This window comes from Oryzias latipes, chromosome 15 (genome assembly GCF_053564925.1).
Source record: "Oryzias latipes strain Hd-rR chromosome 15, Olatipes_Hd-rR_3.1".
Lineage (NCBI taxonomy): Eukaryota > Metazoa > Chordata > Actinopteri > Beloniformes > Adrianichthyidae > Oryzias > Oryzias latipes.
The window spans coordinates 23704495-23720541 of record NC_136251.1 but is presented as its reverse complement, the minus strand read 5'-3'; positions in this window follow the sequence as shown (position 1 = coordinate 23720541).

Below are 16047 nucleotides of genomic sequence, written 5' to 3'. Positions count from 1 at the left end.
GGTTGCATCCTTGCTGCTGCTGGTATATTGATGTTTGCTTTTATGAACAGTTTGTACTACACAGCACATGGGTTACAACTCTGAAATATGAAAGCTGCACATGTGTGTGCCTGTACATGGAAATGAAATATGATTCACTTTAATTAGACTGTGTTGCAAAAAGAGAAGAAAAAAAACATTTTATTGATGCATGTGTGCACAGGACTGGCAGAAGAGAGTTAAACAAAGAAAGGGAGACAGTTGGGGAAGCAAGAGAGCGTTTCCTCCGCTTCACACTCCCAGTATATTTATTGATGCATTGGTTTCATCCGGCTGTACCACACTGGTGCTGCCTCTCGTTCACCCCACACTCCCTGCCTTGGAAATACACAAACCGAACGAGTTGTAATTCAATTTCTCTGCTTCCTCTGCCTATTGTTTATTTCATGGATCCCCTGTGAAGCATCAAAAGCTGCTGTTTCTGTCAGCACCTAACTGTCCTGTGTGTGTGTCATTCAGGCCTTGTTAAAAGATAAAAAAAAAATCACACACACAGACACTCCATCTTCTCTCAGCTGAGAATTCCCTGTGGTAAAATCATTCCATTTAGATGGGAACTTTTTTGTCACTACCCTGTCTAAATTGGCATATCTGGCTCTCTCGTAGAAACCAATAAACTGTGAACCCGGATGCATCTGTCAGTCAAGCTCATCTTTACTTTAGCAGGCCAGATGACAACAACAGGAGAAGAGACACACACACCAGCAGAATGTGGCCCACTGATTGGCTCTCATCAGTTAGGCATTACGAAAAGCACCTGTCATCCTCTGGGCTTCTCAAACCCGTATGGAGAGGCCCCTGCCACGGGGGCCAGCAAACCACGTGCAAAATTTACTCAAACGCTTCACCCTTATTGTCAGCTTGACTTGGAGACACCCCACAGCTTGGCCTCTTGAGCTTGATTCACGTCTGTTACAACACAGTAAATATAATGATTTCAAAGAGCTGCTGGTGGACAAAGACTCCAGGACTCAGTATACTTAATAAAACACATCAAAATATGATCCAGCTAACTCTTAAAAATAGATTACCTTTAAGAGTTTAAACCAACTTTGATGAGTGGAGAAGAACTAAATTTGTTATATTTTAATTTTACATCAGAATAGATTTTATTTGAACTTGTTTTTCCTTACTGTTGTCATGTCTTTACAGACATTTTCTTTGAAAAAATTGTTAAGAAAGTATTTAAAGATCCCCATTTTGATTAAACATCGTATTTCTTGTTCTTGTCCGTTATGGATAAGGTGCACTGATGGTCAAGTCTTGACGTACTGTCATGTGTCTGCATGGCAGCCTGTCATCAGCCTCATCATATGGCTGTGACAGTTAATGCAAGTGAGGGGAGAGGCCAACTCTGCTGTGTCAATCAACAAGGCCTCATTAGAAGCTATTTTAATTAGTGGATGCATGGGTGCCGTATTGTTAACAATGGGGCCTTCGTTAACTCTGTTAATCCCAAATGGATTCGTGTTGGAAAAACGAGGCGTCACAGTGGCAGAGTGTTTTATCAAAAATAAAAAAAAAATAAAGGTTGAAGTGCAATTTATATATTAAAGTATGTGTTTATTCAATGACAAAAGTAACTAAAATGAGATGGAATATTGTCAAACTATCCCATTTAAAAAAATCTTCACCTCACGTTTCTTCCTGTGTGGTGGGAGAGCCACCAAGTTCCGGTCTGATCTCTGATGATCCTGATCCTGACAGAGCAATGATTATGAGGTTATTTTCACTGTTGGCGGGTGAGACCATCCAGGCGACAAGAACATGACTTTGTGATGTTTGTAATGAGTGAGCATTGATTGACTCAACACAGCCTAAAGAGGTCTCCGCCATGTTTAAGCTCAGAGGACACTCAGGCTCCGTGTGCATCCTTTGCTGCTGCTAGTATGCAATTAGAATAATGAGCCCTCAAAGAGCTGTCTGGAGAAATGCAATAGCTGTGTTCCTCAACCCAGGCCTCATCTGCCAACTATATGCTGTTATAATATTCCCATTCCCGTTAGATCAGTCAGCAGTGCAGAGCAATTTTGCTTCAGGAACTAGATGATCTTTCTTTGAATGGCCATTGTGCAACACGTAGTGTAATTAAGCACAAAATACGCCTTACTACCTGATTATGTCAGAGCTGAGGAGGTGGGGGGCTTGTCTTGCTGTGTTTGCATGCACGTATTAAGTCGTTAGTAAATCCATGAGGAAGCGCGCAGGGGCACAACAAAAGGCTGATGTGTGTAAAATGGGGTAGCACTGACCGCATGCCCCCCCCCTACAACCCCTACTCCAAGCGGAGTGTCTTCAGTCTGAAAGGAGACCGGCCTCAGTCGAGAAGAAGACACAAGGAGGAAAAAGTGGGAGGCCACAACCACCAACCCCCCACCACCTTTGATTGGCTCCCCATACCGACCCCCTTAACTCGCGCGTGCACACCCAAAGACACATACACATGCATGAGCCCTCCACCCAACACCCAGTCACTGTCAGGCCAAACACATGATGAATTGCCCTGTCAACAGAATTCATTCAGGGACCAATTAATTCAGCAGAAATGAACTAGAGCCATCAGTCGCTGAAAAACTCAGTGCAAAGAGAGCAAAGTAGCCCCACTTCAGAAAACGAGGAAGCAGGGGAGAGAGGGGTGAGAGTGTGCTGGAGACGAGGGGGCAAGCATGAGAGAGAGGGGGAGAAAGCGTGGTGGAAGTTAGTCTGACAGAAATTGGTCATTTAATGCTTTAGCGCACTGGAGACAGCCCCTGTCATAGACGAAGGCATGGCAGGGGCTCCCCTGGTATTTTATTTATTAATTATCCTATGCAGTGAGGGACCTTTAACTGTCTCACCCCAGCCTCGTCAGCTCGACTCCCTGTCATTTCTTCTCCACAAACAGATCCTTTAACACCGTGCTCCAGGTTAATGGAGACAAAGCCAACATCCAACCAACCTTGCCTTTTCCCCCCAAAAAACAGTATTCATCTGTACCTTATCCAGGTAATTATGCCTCGGACTATCTCCTGAAGATGTCTTTAGGATGCTAATAAACTCTTCCAGCATGCCTGACCTTTTTAACTTGCTGCTTTATGGTGCCTGCACTTCCTGAGGAAAGCAATTATTTGCAGTGTACAAGGAACTGTCTACCACTGGAAACAAACAAATACCTATCTAATAGTTGCATAAATTATTCGAGATATCAACACCAAGGTATGAATTTTTTTCTCTGTTTATGAATTAATATAACAAGACAACATAAACCTCTAGTGGTAATCAAAGGACTGTGCAAGATAAAGCTACCAGGGAGAGAGGGAGAGATTCATTTTAGTTTTGCTCTGTTTTCCTGACAAAGTCAGCCCAACGGTGCTTTCCACAAGAAGTTCTGCTGGCGGGGACAAATTTGTACTGTAAAGGGGCGATATCAACACTACCTAATTAAGGTGTCGTGTGATTTTGGGCTCCAGATCAAGAATCTGCTGATTCATCCCACGGGTGATTATTGTGTCCATATGGTCAATACCCAGCCAGCAATGCTCGGAAACACTATCAGGCCACCACAGCGCTGCTGTGCCAAAAGTTTGATCTTGTCTTTTGTGACTGTGCTTGGTGGTGTTCATCACGACTTTTAATTATTTACAGCATCTTTTCTTTAAGCTCAGGATCCTCCAGTGGAAAACATGGGATGAGGGTCAGCTGGGAGGCTGCCACTGTTCTTTGAAATCAGGAAGTGAAACTCAATCCTGTTTCCACTGTCGTTCATTGATGAACATGTGCACCATGGATGCCCCCTGTTTTATTGTCGCTCAGTTTTAAGAGGGTTGTCCCATCTTGAAAAAAAAATACTTTATGAGAGCTATTTGTAGCTTTTGGAAAATTCTATACTATTACGTTAATGACCAGACATCCCACAGATATTTCTTGCAATTATCATGACTGTGGTCAGACCAAAAATGTTTTTCCTGCTTTGTTCCTCTCCATTTGGTTTTTTACTGTAGTGCTAAGCACAGTGAAACAACACCTAATAGATAAAAGTGGCATGCAAGCCAAGTGAACTTGACAAATGGAACAGAAAAGCTAACAGAGAAGAAAGAGGTGCTTAGGCCAACTGTCACAGATAAAGTGCTTTCCTGATTTCTGTTTACTCACCATGCTTGAAACTTGACTTGTTTTCCTCCTGCTTACTTGAGAGTTTCTGCTTGTGAGTCAGCTAGTTGTCAGCAAACAAAAAACAAACACTTATGTAGGGTCTACATTTCCCTGGAAAACGTCACCAGGAGCATCAATAGAGGGGAAGACTGCACGTCTAACAAAAAGATGCTGTTCTTTTAGAAACTTCTGTACTTTTTATAACTAACAGCTGCAATTTATAGCTCCCATTCTATAAATTCAGAGATTCAGAGATAAAACCCAAATATAGAATCTGCCGCAGAACAAAAACGAGTTTTGCAGTGAAATATAATTAAATAAACGAGACTAATTAGGAACATAAGAGCAGGTGCCACGCTACAAGCTGACAGGGAAGACAGCAAGACAACATGCCAGTGCAAAAAAAAAAAGGAACAGCACAAACACACACGTGCAACTGCACAGCCAAACACAGACACGCACATTCACACACGCCAACACAAATACACAGCTGCGGTTACGAGGGTGGATCGTGACAGGCGCAGGGACAAAACAACTTTCTGCGTTTTGTCATGTGAAACCCCGCAGGAATACTCATGACAGGAAGCAGAGACCCAGGCACCATGGGGGTCTCCTGCCTTTTGTCTCACACACAATCTCTTTATTATTTTGTTCTGCAGTGGTGGAAGGAAGTTTGCACAAGCCAAAGATTTCTCTCTCCTAATTATTTCAGCACATACCCAAGGCTGCAAGCTGTGTGATTCACACACACAGCTTTTTCTCCCTTCGTACCTCTTAAAAAGCTCCACTCCAACTGTGAACATGTTGAAGGTAAATGAATAAAAAAGGAAGTTTAAAAATTTTACAAAGAAAGAAGAAATGTTAAATTGCACTAATGTTGAAAAAAAATAAAATGGAATTTTGTGCTAAATATATTTAAACCACTAGAAATATGTGATATAACAGCAAATTTTCTTCATTTAAAATGACTTAAAATAAATACTTTGATCTCTCCTTTGCAACTCAAAATTATGGATGCTTTAAAAGAAAAGAAAAACATCATAGCGCCAGAGAACTGATTTCACTTAAAAAACTGGGAAACTGCACCTGTCCAAAGGAGATCAATCCTGCAAAGGTCTGAACTAGGGCCACAATTCTTGGTTTAAAACCAAAGAATGTTACACCATTGCACCAAATTGTAGGGAAAGTGCATTTGTATTTATTTTTACTTTAAAAGTGTCAAACACATGTGTTGCACTAGATTTGATCTATTTTATGTTGATTCATTACATTACACCAGGCTTAGGATAAGCCAGCTAAAATATTTTTTCTTAACTGTCTTGTTTATAAGCACATTAGAAAAAGCATTTTTCTTAATCTTTTGTTTTTCCTTTTTTTTATATAATAATCATGTATAAAAGTAAAGCAAAACTGTGACCAAACAATAAAAATCAAGGTTTGAATTGAATTGTGGGGACAGTAAATCTTTTCTAAACATGCGCCGCTCAGAGTAGCCCGAACCACTATAACTAATGTTTAAAATGTACTCCCAAAAAGTGAATATTTCTTGTTTGTTTGTTTTTTCCCATAAAATACATCTCCATCAAGTTTAAGGAAACTAATTGTCAAACCAAACAGACTTTCAAAAACAAAATTAATACTCCCGAAAAACTCTTATTTTGAAAATGTAAACAACATGTTGACCGAGACCACAAATCGATTGTAATTGATATTGGAAAATTTGGATTTAGTCATGGTAGTTGTTTTTTTTTACTGTAACGTAAAAAGGACTAAGTGCCATCACAGCAGCAACACACATGTGATGGCACTTGCTTGTTTTTATAAATATTAAATTTACAGTTGATTATCTTGCAAGAAATGCAAGGTATCTGGAAAACCACACCTGCACTGCTCAGTACCCAGGTATTTATCTCTGGGTTACACCGGTTGAATTTTTGGCTAAAGATGTCCTGGATAGATCTTCGGTCAGTGAATCGGATCGAATCAGATCGTTTAAAATCGTATCGTCGACCACAAATTACGATGAACGTTACACCTCAACTATATTCTAAACATATTTGTTGAAGTGATCCTCCAATCATTTTAACATGAGGTGTCAAAATCTCAGGTAAACCTTGTTCTCTTTTCTGAGAGCACACAGCATTTCAGTATTTAGAGAGCTTCACAGTCCTGCAACCAAGACTCCACAAAGCAGACAGCTCAATATCTAGTCTTAACGCAGCTTGTCAATGCAACACCAAACTTGAGACAGAGAGAGATTGGGGGGAGGGGTTGGTGCGGGGAAGGCTTTTTTAATTATCTGAGGTTGGGTCCGACTGTGCATCATCATTAGATAGACTAAATAGCAGTGGTCACTGACTCAGGTAGTGGTAAACGGTACAATTAACAAGCTGAGGAGGGAGAACTGTATTCAATTTGAAAGCCTTCTCTCCTAATCCATCTCCAGTGATCAGCAGTGCTGCTGAGCTACGCCCTTTTACATTCAATTACATTAATCAGGTTATTACCCAGCAAAAAGTCAACATTTTAATCAAGAGCTGGCAAAGTAGGGCGTGACATTACACCTGAACAGAAACGTGGCAAAGCATGGAAAGGTGTGTAAGTTGTGGATGCACAAATTTCGCCTGCCATTTGATTTTAGAAAACACTGTTTTGTTGGTATTACAGTTTGTCCACACATGCACATTAATCTTAATCACTTGCTCCTTTCTTTGGGAAATTTATCAAAAAATGTAGAGACATTACACAAGTTATTTTTCCGCCTACTCTCAGCTGCTCGGCTCCAACCACGGCGGTGTGTCAAAACGCAGCTTCAGGGTTCACATCCCAATAATCCGTCTGATAGACACCAATTCCGTTGACATGCTCTTGATGGAAACACCTTCTCTTATACAAACTGCTATTCGTAAACAGACTAAGAATGATGCAGGCTGTGCTTTCCCCTGTGGTAAGGTTGAAGGATTATTTCATTTGAAGAAAAAAAGCCAATTAATATGAATATGTGCTTACTTCACCCCCAGTTCAAGTTGACTTTGCTGACTGACTGCTGACTGAACACACAAAGTGAATCTAATTTAGGAGAACCTCTGGCTAAGCAGTAGTTTCTCACCCATTTTCTCCCACTAACAGGGAAGAAATCAATTCTCACCCATCTTTGTCATTCAAGAGATGCTCGTCCTGTTCTTATTTTACATTTATTATTTTTTTATTTGAGCGGTTCTTCTTTTGGTAATTCCGATTGTTGGGAATTCTGTGATGACCATTCCGGGGGTTGGGTTCTGATTAATGGAGGGAAATTCTTGTTGTCCATTCCGTAATGAGAGAAGACAGAGGTGAGAACAGCTCAATAGGAGAGATAACCACTCTTTGATCCAAACAGTCATGCAGAACCTATACTCGCTGCATCGTCAGAAAGTGCACAGTTGAGCTTCTTGCTCCTAAAACTCTCCTCAGAAACTTTTTAAGGAGGCAACACGATGAGACAGTTGATTTTGTTAAATATTTTGTAAAGCTAAACCAGTCTGATCTCGTCTCCACCTCATAATGGAGCACAATGGCGGACTGTCCAGGCTTTGATTGCATTGTTTCTGGGTCACAGCTTGAAGACTTTTGCATTGGAATAATTGACTCCTTAGACTCAATCCCACCCAAACAGCAATTGAACAATACGACATTCACAAGTGCTTTTTGAACATTAAACTATATAAACGCCATTTTTTGAATCCCCACTAACAAGACCCATCTCAACTTAAGATGTCTTGTTAAATTGAGACCTTGTTCCCAGTGGACTTAAATGTAAAACATAACTCTACCTTTGACAAGCAGTGTTAATCCATTTAGTGTAGCAAACTAACATGTCCCTAATTAAAATATGCCTTTTAATGATACATACTGACATCCTGGAAAACACTGTCACGCTTCCCTCCTTTAATACAGGAATATGCTAATTGCACCAGTAACAGTGGCATTTAAATCCCAAGGCCACCACCACAACATCCTGGGGGAGTTAATGTGTGGGGCTTTAGAAACCTCTGTTAAAAAGAAAGAAAAGTGGGGGAGAAGGTTTACCATTCTGTTTCATTATGACCATTTTTGCCACAGGAAAATGTTGGAGGGAGTCAGTGAACGTCTCCCTCGATTTACATTCATTTACACACATTCCATTGTCATTTGGGGTCCTCCCTGCATAGCTGTGCCCCCCTTCTTGGTCCGGAGAGTTGAGTGCAGCACAAGGCTTCTACTACATCCCATGGCAGCTCATTTAAAACAAATCGAGCTGATTGCTGTGATGTTCACAAGCCCAGATGACTACTAAAACTCCAATTCTGCAGCTCTAAAAAGGGCAGTGAGTTGCAAACTATAGATATAAAGAAATCCTTTTGTCACCTCCTCCTTTTCACCATTTTTTCCCCGTGTGTTGATGTGTGAGGTTGTTTGATGGCCAATGAGACAAGGGTCCATGTGGGCGGGATTTGCAGCCCTCTGTGGCAGGGACCCTAAATGACAGTAGGGTGTCAGTTAATGGGGTCTCTCTGGGCAGATGAGGTCCATTTGAAGGTAATTTAAAAATGAAAGGAGGAAATATAAAGAGAAGAAAAAACAGGCTGAGGCTGGAGTGGATGCACAGTTCACCAAAAAACAGTTAAATTAAAGAATTAACTACATTTTTCTGTGTAAATTGTTTCCGACATTGTGACCAGAGAGACAAATCAGGGAAATTCTTGAACATTATGTAGACTAAATCAAAAAATATTCTCTTGTGCAATAGTGAGTGAACCTTTATCCTTTTCCGAAGAGTAGGTTACATTTTAAACATTGTGGCATTGTTCAGATGCATGGACTTCAACCCCCTGTTTCCCAATTTCCATTTCTCTCCCCCCTGCAGAAAGGCTGAATCTGATCTGGACCCATTGGTGTGTGGATAATGAAGGAGTTTCCAGGAGCTGGGAGAGGCCCAGTAATTCCCTGCACCAGGGACTAGGTTTTTGGGTGGGGTTTGGATGAGTAGCCCTGCTCTGTGATGCATGCACTCGTGTGAGCTTGTGACAGCCTTTACCTAAATCTGAGGCCTGGCATAGACACTGCATGTTTTATGTAGGAAAACACTGCAAATCCCTGCATTAAACACTTTAGCAGAAAATTATTATTATTATTATTTTTTCTTTAAACCAAATTCATCTTGAACATTTCAGCAATATCATAACATATTTTGTTTGCGCTGACAAACACAGCAAAAATCCATGCATGCTTTTCTTTTAAACTGCAGCAAGTAGCTGTAGAAAGAGTCTCAAAATGTTCACATTTTTCAAAAACTTGCAATGAAATATACAAACATGTAAATAAAACATTTTAAGCAGGATTTTATTTAGGGGAAGGTGGGAGTAGCCCATCCTATCTAAGGTCACAGAATTAGCATATCATCTGCCACAATGGTTCCCACAATGTGTGGGCGTCTCCCTGAGGGGGTCACCTTAAACATCAATGTTAAAGCATCAGGAGACCCCTACTCTCTCCAGGGTTAAGTATCTCCACATCATTATGATAAAGATGTGAACAACTAGCAAGCCTACCAACACTTCCAGTAGTCATTGAACGGCTGACTCATCCTCTCTCAGGACCTGGCATTAGCCTCCATCCATCATCTGAATACTCCTGGCAGGAATCATTGCTGATCATTATTGTAACAGGGACAGTCCCGGTGATTGGCCGTGATTATAAGATCACAGGGAAGTAAGGGGTGATCCATCATGTGTGGTGGCAGACCAACACCTAAGTGTGATGGGGTTCACCTCAAGGGTCAGGGCCGGGTCACTCAAGAGAGAGTTTATCTACAGAGAGCCCTACAACACTCTGCATTAAATACCTCTGTGTTTTTTTGTGTGTGGGTATGTGTGTGTGTGTGTGGGGGGGGGGGGGGGGGGGGGGGGGGGGGCATATCAACCTCGCAAAAGCAGATTTTTGTATAAGGCTGGTGCCATTCTAAGTTTAATGTACAATACATGCATAGTTATAGAAATAATGATGAAAATACACAAAACATTCTTGTTAATACAATGTATTATTCAATAAAATTTGAAATGTATAAATAAAACCTTACATGCTGCAAGCAAAGTCAATTTATGTGCACTTGTCTCAGAGTTAAAATAATAAAAAATCATAAAAAGACAAGTTTAAAAGAGAAAATAAACATAAAATAAATCTCACCAACATAAAAGCTCTCTTCCTGCAGAATTAAAAAAGTCTTCAGGGCTTACCTGAGTTAGTAGAATATAGTGTCAGAATTTAGAAGAAGAGTTTGAAGCCATATTTAAAATAGTTGACCCCCTCTGGTTCTAAAAATGTCTGTGTGTGTGTGTGTGTGGGGGGGGGGGGGGGGGGGCCAGACAGTTCGTGGAATTCTAAAAGATACAGGGCTTTAAATGTAAGAACTACACATTTTGAGTGGAGTGCTGCTAAAGCTGGAGTGAAATGGGCTTTTTTTTGCTGATGTGGATTAAAAGGTGTGGAACAGCATTTTTCCACAATCTGGAGGCTGTGAAGTTACTTTTGGGTTAAAAAAAACCTATATATAATCAATATAATATATAATAATATATAATATATAATAATATATAATATATAATAATATATAAAATATATTACACAGAGTTCACTATCACTATATATATATATATATATATATATATATATATACACATATAAATAAAAGCCTCACAATAATCCAGATGTGAAGAAATACAGGCCTCAATAACCATTTCAAGCTCTGCCTTAGATATGAGACACCTTTTGGAGATGTTCCTCAGCTGGAAGAAAGTTTAACATGGTGACCAAACCACAATGTTCAGACAAACAGGACATTGACATTCAAGAGAACCAATGTGGTGTCTGATCAGAGGGACTTTCTCCAGAAGGAGCAATGATTAATGTCTCTGTCTTCACCACTAAATAATGCAGGTCAATAATAATAATAATGGGGAACATCATTTGGCTAAAAGGAGGGCTTCACTGTCTGCAGTAGGGCAAGGAAATCCAGAACAGTTCCTGAATTAAAACATTAAACTGGATCCTGGACACAGCATAGACAGAGCAAAGCCTTTATTTATTTATCTATTTTGGTTTTCTTGACGTCCTTTCAAAGTTCAAATTAAGAAGATGAATATAAAATTCAAAAGTTAAACAAACCTCTGCCTTTTGGCCAAAAGGGTCACAACTTGATGTTAACATTTTTAACATAAAAATAAATCAATATCTAAAGAAAATATTGAGAAACATGTATGTGAGATAAAGAAAGAGACACAGCAAGAGATAACTCGTCTCTCAACAGTGGGATGCAAAGGAGGAGCCGCTGACCCAGTCTGACTCAAAACTGGTGCAGCATAACAAAGTAACCCAAGGCTATGTGTTGTCATCCAAATGAGATAAGTTTATTTTCTCTAGACCAGCATTTGTTCCATCAGCCTGTAGGGTCGCAGAGCATACTAGGAATCAGTGGGGAGTCCTTTTCAGCACCTGCAGCTCTAGTGAGGTGGCCCGCTAGCAAGAAAAGGCTTTGGCCATCGCCCAAATATCTGCCTGCACCTTCTGTGCAAACGCAGCAGCCTTAGAAAACCAGGAGGCAGCAATATTGTGTAACAAATGTCCTCTAATCTCAGCCTGCTGGTCTGGTGTCCTCAGTGGGGCCTCCTTTATTTGGTTGCTTTTCAGCTGTCAACGTGGGACCCTGATAGGTGTGACAAAAGCCTCTAAGTATTGCTAACACAAATAACACACACACACCACTTATCATCCGTAATAGAGTGTTAATGATCTGAACAGTGAGACGCATGAATGCTGAAAAGGGCAATCAGTTTACTTAAATAAGTCACTGATGTGTCTTAGCAGCAAAATGATAGAAACACAATTTCTTTTTTATGGTAATCCTTTGGTAAAATCCCTTTTTCTGCTCAAATGTATAATAGAAACTTTATGAAACATGTGATTGTTGAATTTACAGTATATAAGTTCTCATTTAGAAGAATCATCTTTCAGTTGTAAAACAATGTCAGGTTGTGGTCAAACAAAATGTATTTGACCAAATTAATTTTCACTTGTCTTTGCAAGTTCTGAAAGACGTGCTTGCAATCTATATGTTGTCACATATATAGCGCCATTCTATTATATATTGGTGTATTTAAAAAAATAATTTTCAATTTGTTTAGTCCATGACTGAAAGGTACCCATGTCCTGTAAATGCAGTCAAGGACACATCGTCATCTCATCTATGGGACATTGAATATGGTTTTTTATCAACCCTAAGTCTTAGTTATGTCTAGAGATTTAATTAAAATATGTACTAACATGTCACAAGTTTCTAATTTTCATGATATTTATAATATATATAGTAGCTTTAAAGAAAGCAGAATTTTTAACAATCAGAGAGGCATGATGGGTAACCAAGGCCACTTATTCAGAGCGGCATTTTATTGTATCAATCTTCTGCTAATTGGTGTCAACTCTTAACATTTATTCTTTTGTGCATCAAGGTGCATTATTGGTGGAATCTGCAAATGTTTTAATTATAAATAATGTAAGAAAGTGATTATAAAGTCATATATGGAGGTATATTCTTTACTTTAAATTTAGATAACTAAATAAAATTTAAATATTGGTATAAATCGTATCCATTTAAAAATACATTTATGTGATAAACAAGGGGATTCTTATATCCTTACCAACATTAAACTACACTGGCTATTTTTTTTAAATGTTAAATAATAAAAAAATTTGAACATTAAATTCAAGAATATTAGTATTTCTTATTTGTAAATCATTTTATTGCAAAGAAGAGATTTTTATTTTTTAACATTTGTACATGCATAAATGTATGGTCATTTAAAAACCCAATTAACAACAAAACTTAATAAATAAACTCTTATTTTTACAATTCTAGTTCTTAAAATATGACAAAAGGCATAGAAAAAAATTAATATGACATCATGTATTAGAATTATTCAAGGGAAAACATTTTTTGCACATCTTTCTGATTATTCAATTATTCTGTTTGACATCGTCAATAAGAGGGCTTTATAAATTATTACCTTTTTTTATAATATAGTCCTTTTTTTCAAGTAGATTTCTATTTCAACCAGCATGTACATTTACATGAAATCCTTTGTGTGACTCTAAAACCTTTGGAAAAACAAAAAGTACACTCCCTATGGATGTTCAAAAGCTGGTGCTGGTTATTATGAAGGAAATAACTAATTTAACAATGAATGATGAATATTTGCAACATTTACCAACCTAAATAATCTATTCAAGCTTCTTGGGAGGATTTTTTAATGAAAGATTTCCTTTGTAATTACAGTTTACTGCATATCATAGTATTTCTTTAACATGACTGATTGTTTTTTTTTTTATCTTGTGGTGTTTTGGGTTCGATTTTCTGCATGCAAAGTAAAATCCATTCAATCTGTGCACAAGACCTGAGCCATTTATAGCCTCACACACAAGAAGTTGCCCTGTGAAGTGTGTTATTGGAAAATAATATTTGAAATTATTTTCCTGATCACTGACTTATCTTTTGGAATTTTTCCACCAATGAAAAGTTCTGCTATTTGAGCTAAACAAACAGCAATGTGCTCAACTGCAGTGACTGAAATTTATTTCTGCCGTTCCAAAAAGTGACTTTCAATTTTTTTCCATAATCAGTTCAAAAAGATAACAATTAAATCTTAGAGTGCACAAAACAGCTTTCAGACTCAGAGTCTTATTCTTTTGGTTTGTACAATTTCAGTCACACTGCATAAAGAGGAGAAAAAAACTGTAAAAAAACGGCTAAAAGAGTCAAAGGAGGTAAAAAGCTCTGATCAAAGGCCAGTTACTTTTTGCTTAAACACACTATATTCCAATATATAGTGGATGAGAGTATATTAACTTCAAATGAGCAGTTGACTAGGGGTAGAGAGCGTATCCATAGCAACAGTGTGGTCCCCAGCTGTCATGGTGAAGAAGAAGATGGGTGTCATGAACGAGGAGACCACTTAACCTCAGCTGCTCCTCAGCTTAAGAGAGTCAAGATGTGGCTGAAAACCTCACAGAACCTCGCTTAATATATAGACAACACCCCCACCCCCTCTTCATCCCACAGTAGATGACTATAAACCACAAGTGCAAAAAAAAAAAAGAAAACTGAAGAAAGTCCTTTTGCAGATGCTCCTTTTTTGTCACAGAGTTCACTATCACATGCTCTGATCCAGCAGATGGAGTTTTTCAGGGAGAAAGGATATAGAAAAACTGTAATTTGATGTAGTTTAATTTAAAAGTTCCCTTAATTGGTAACAGTTTACATCTGACAGAGGGGTGCCAATTTGCCTCACATTTTTAACTCGGCCATAAACATCTGCCAAAATAACATTAAATGTCACAGGGGGCACACTAAACAAGGATGCAGTGGTAGGAAAAAGTAAAACATCCTTAATTTAGAAAATAGACGATGCGCACTTAATTAACTCAATTACACTTACTTATTTAATAACACTTAACTCAATTAAAAAACAGATTATTTAAGGAATGGGTCAACCTCCATACAAATGTATCTACAAAAAAGCAAAAATCGAAATTTAAATTAAGTTAAAATTTGTTTTTTACCCTTTTATTATGTTTTTTTAACAAAATTCTGCATTATTCTGTCCAAAAGTACTACTAATACTACTAAAAGTAAAAAAATGTTGAGTTTTATGAACCAAATAGATTTCAAACTTCAAAAACCATTATTAAAAATAAACAACTATTTAACATAACATGAATGAAAATAATAATCAGAGTGCTAAAGCTGGACATGGACTTTAATGTTATCGAAGCGGCTTTCTCAGTTCTAATTCTACACATATATAAACCAAAAAAGGAATAAGTATTAAAAAAGGTGTTAAAGTTTTCTTTTGTTATTTAAAGGAAGCTTACCAGAAGAAAGAAAAAACAGCTTAAACATGTTAAGTCTATAATAAAATAAAAAAGAACATTTTAACAATCTAGATTATTTGTTTTGCTCATAGATTATAACAAAATAGTTTGTAAAAATTACATACATTGTGATGAACAGTGCATTATTTACATGTCCTTGCATTTTCTTTACCAAGTGGGCATTGCAAGCCTCTGCTTATCCCACCTGCTGTTGCAAAAGTGAATAATTGGCAGGTCTTCAGCTGACAATGTTGGAGGGAGTGACGTGAGGCGGCTGCAGCAGAGAGGCAGCGAGGGCTGAGTCTGACAGGGTGTCGTCGCTGCTGTGACACGTATAGCCAGTGACAGAGGTTAGCGGGTCAGACAGGATGGTCTGTTGTTATGAAGGAAGGGCGAACTACATTGTTCAGTGCTCCCTGACTGAGCAGCAAAGGCCTAATCAGGCTTTGTTGGCGCTGTCTGACAAAAAGCAGTGTTAACGTTTGTTCTTTTCTTCATCACTGTCTTCTTGTTTTACAATTTCTGTCTCTGTCCATCATCTTAAACCTCCACTGCATTTTTATCAGTATAAAATCGTTCTGTCTTCTCAAATCCATCTGAGTCTTTTCCTTCCAGCACAGGCATCACTTACTCTTGCTTTCTATATGTGCATGCATTTGTCAATGAGCTTGTGTGTCTTTGCCTCTGGCCATCCCATGGGAGGCTTCACAGGCTTTAGAGGCCAAATGATGTGTAAGTCTATTAAAAAGACAGAGCCAGAGTGCAGATTCGCAGCATGGCATGTCGCTGAAGTGAAGTTAATTTCCACTTGATCAACAGTAGACGCACTGCATAAGGGCTGGCAGGTCAGCATTAACACATCCACTCTCTCCGTATTTCTCCCAGCAGAAACAATAATGCTCCTCTGTGTTTATTTTCCCCCAGCTGTTCCCCAAG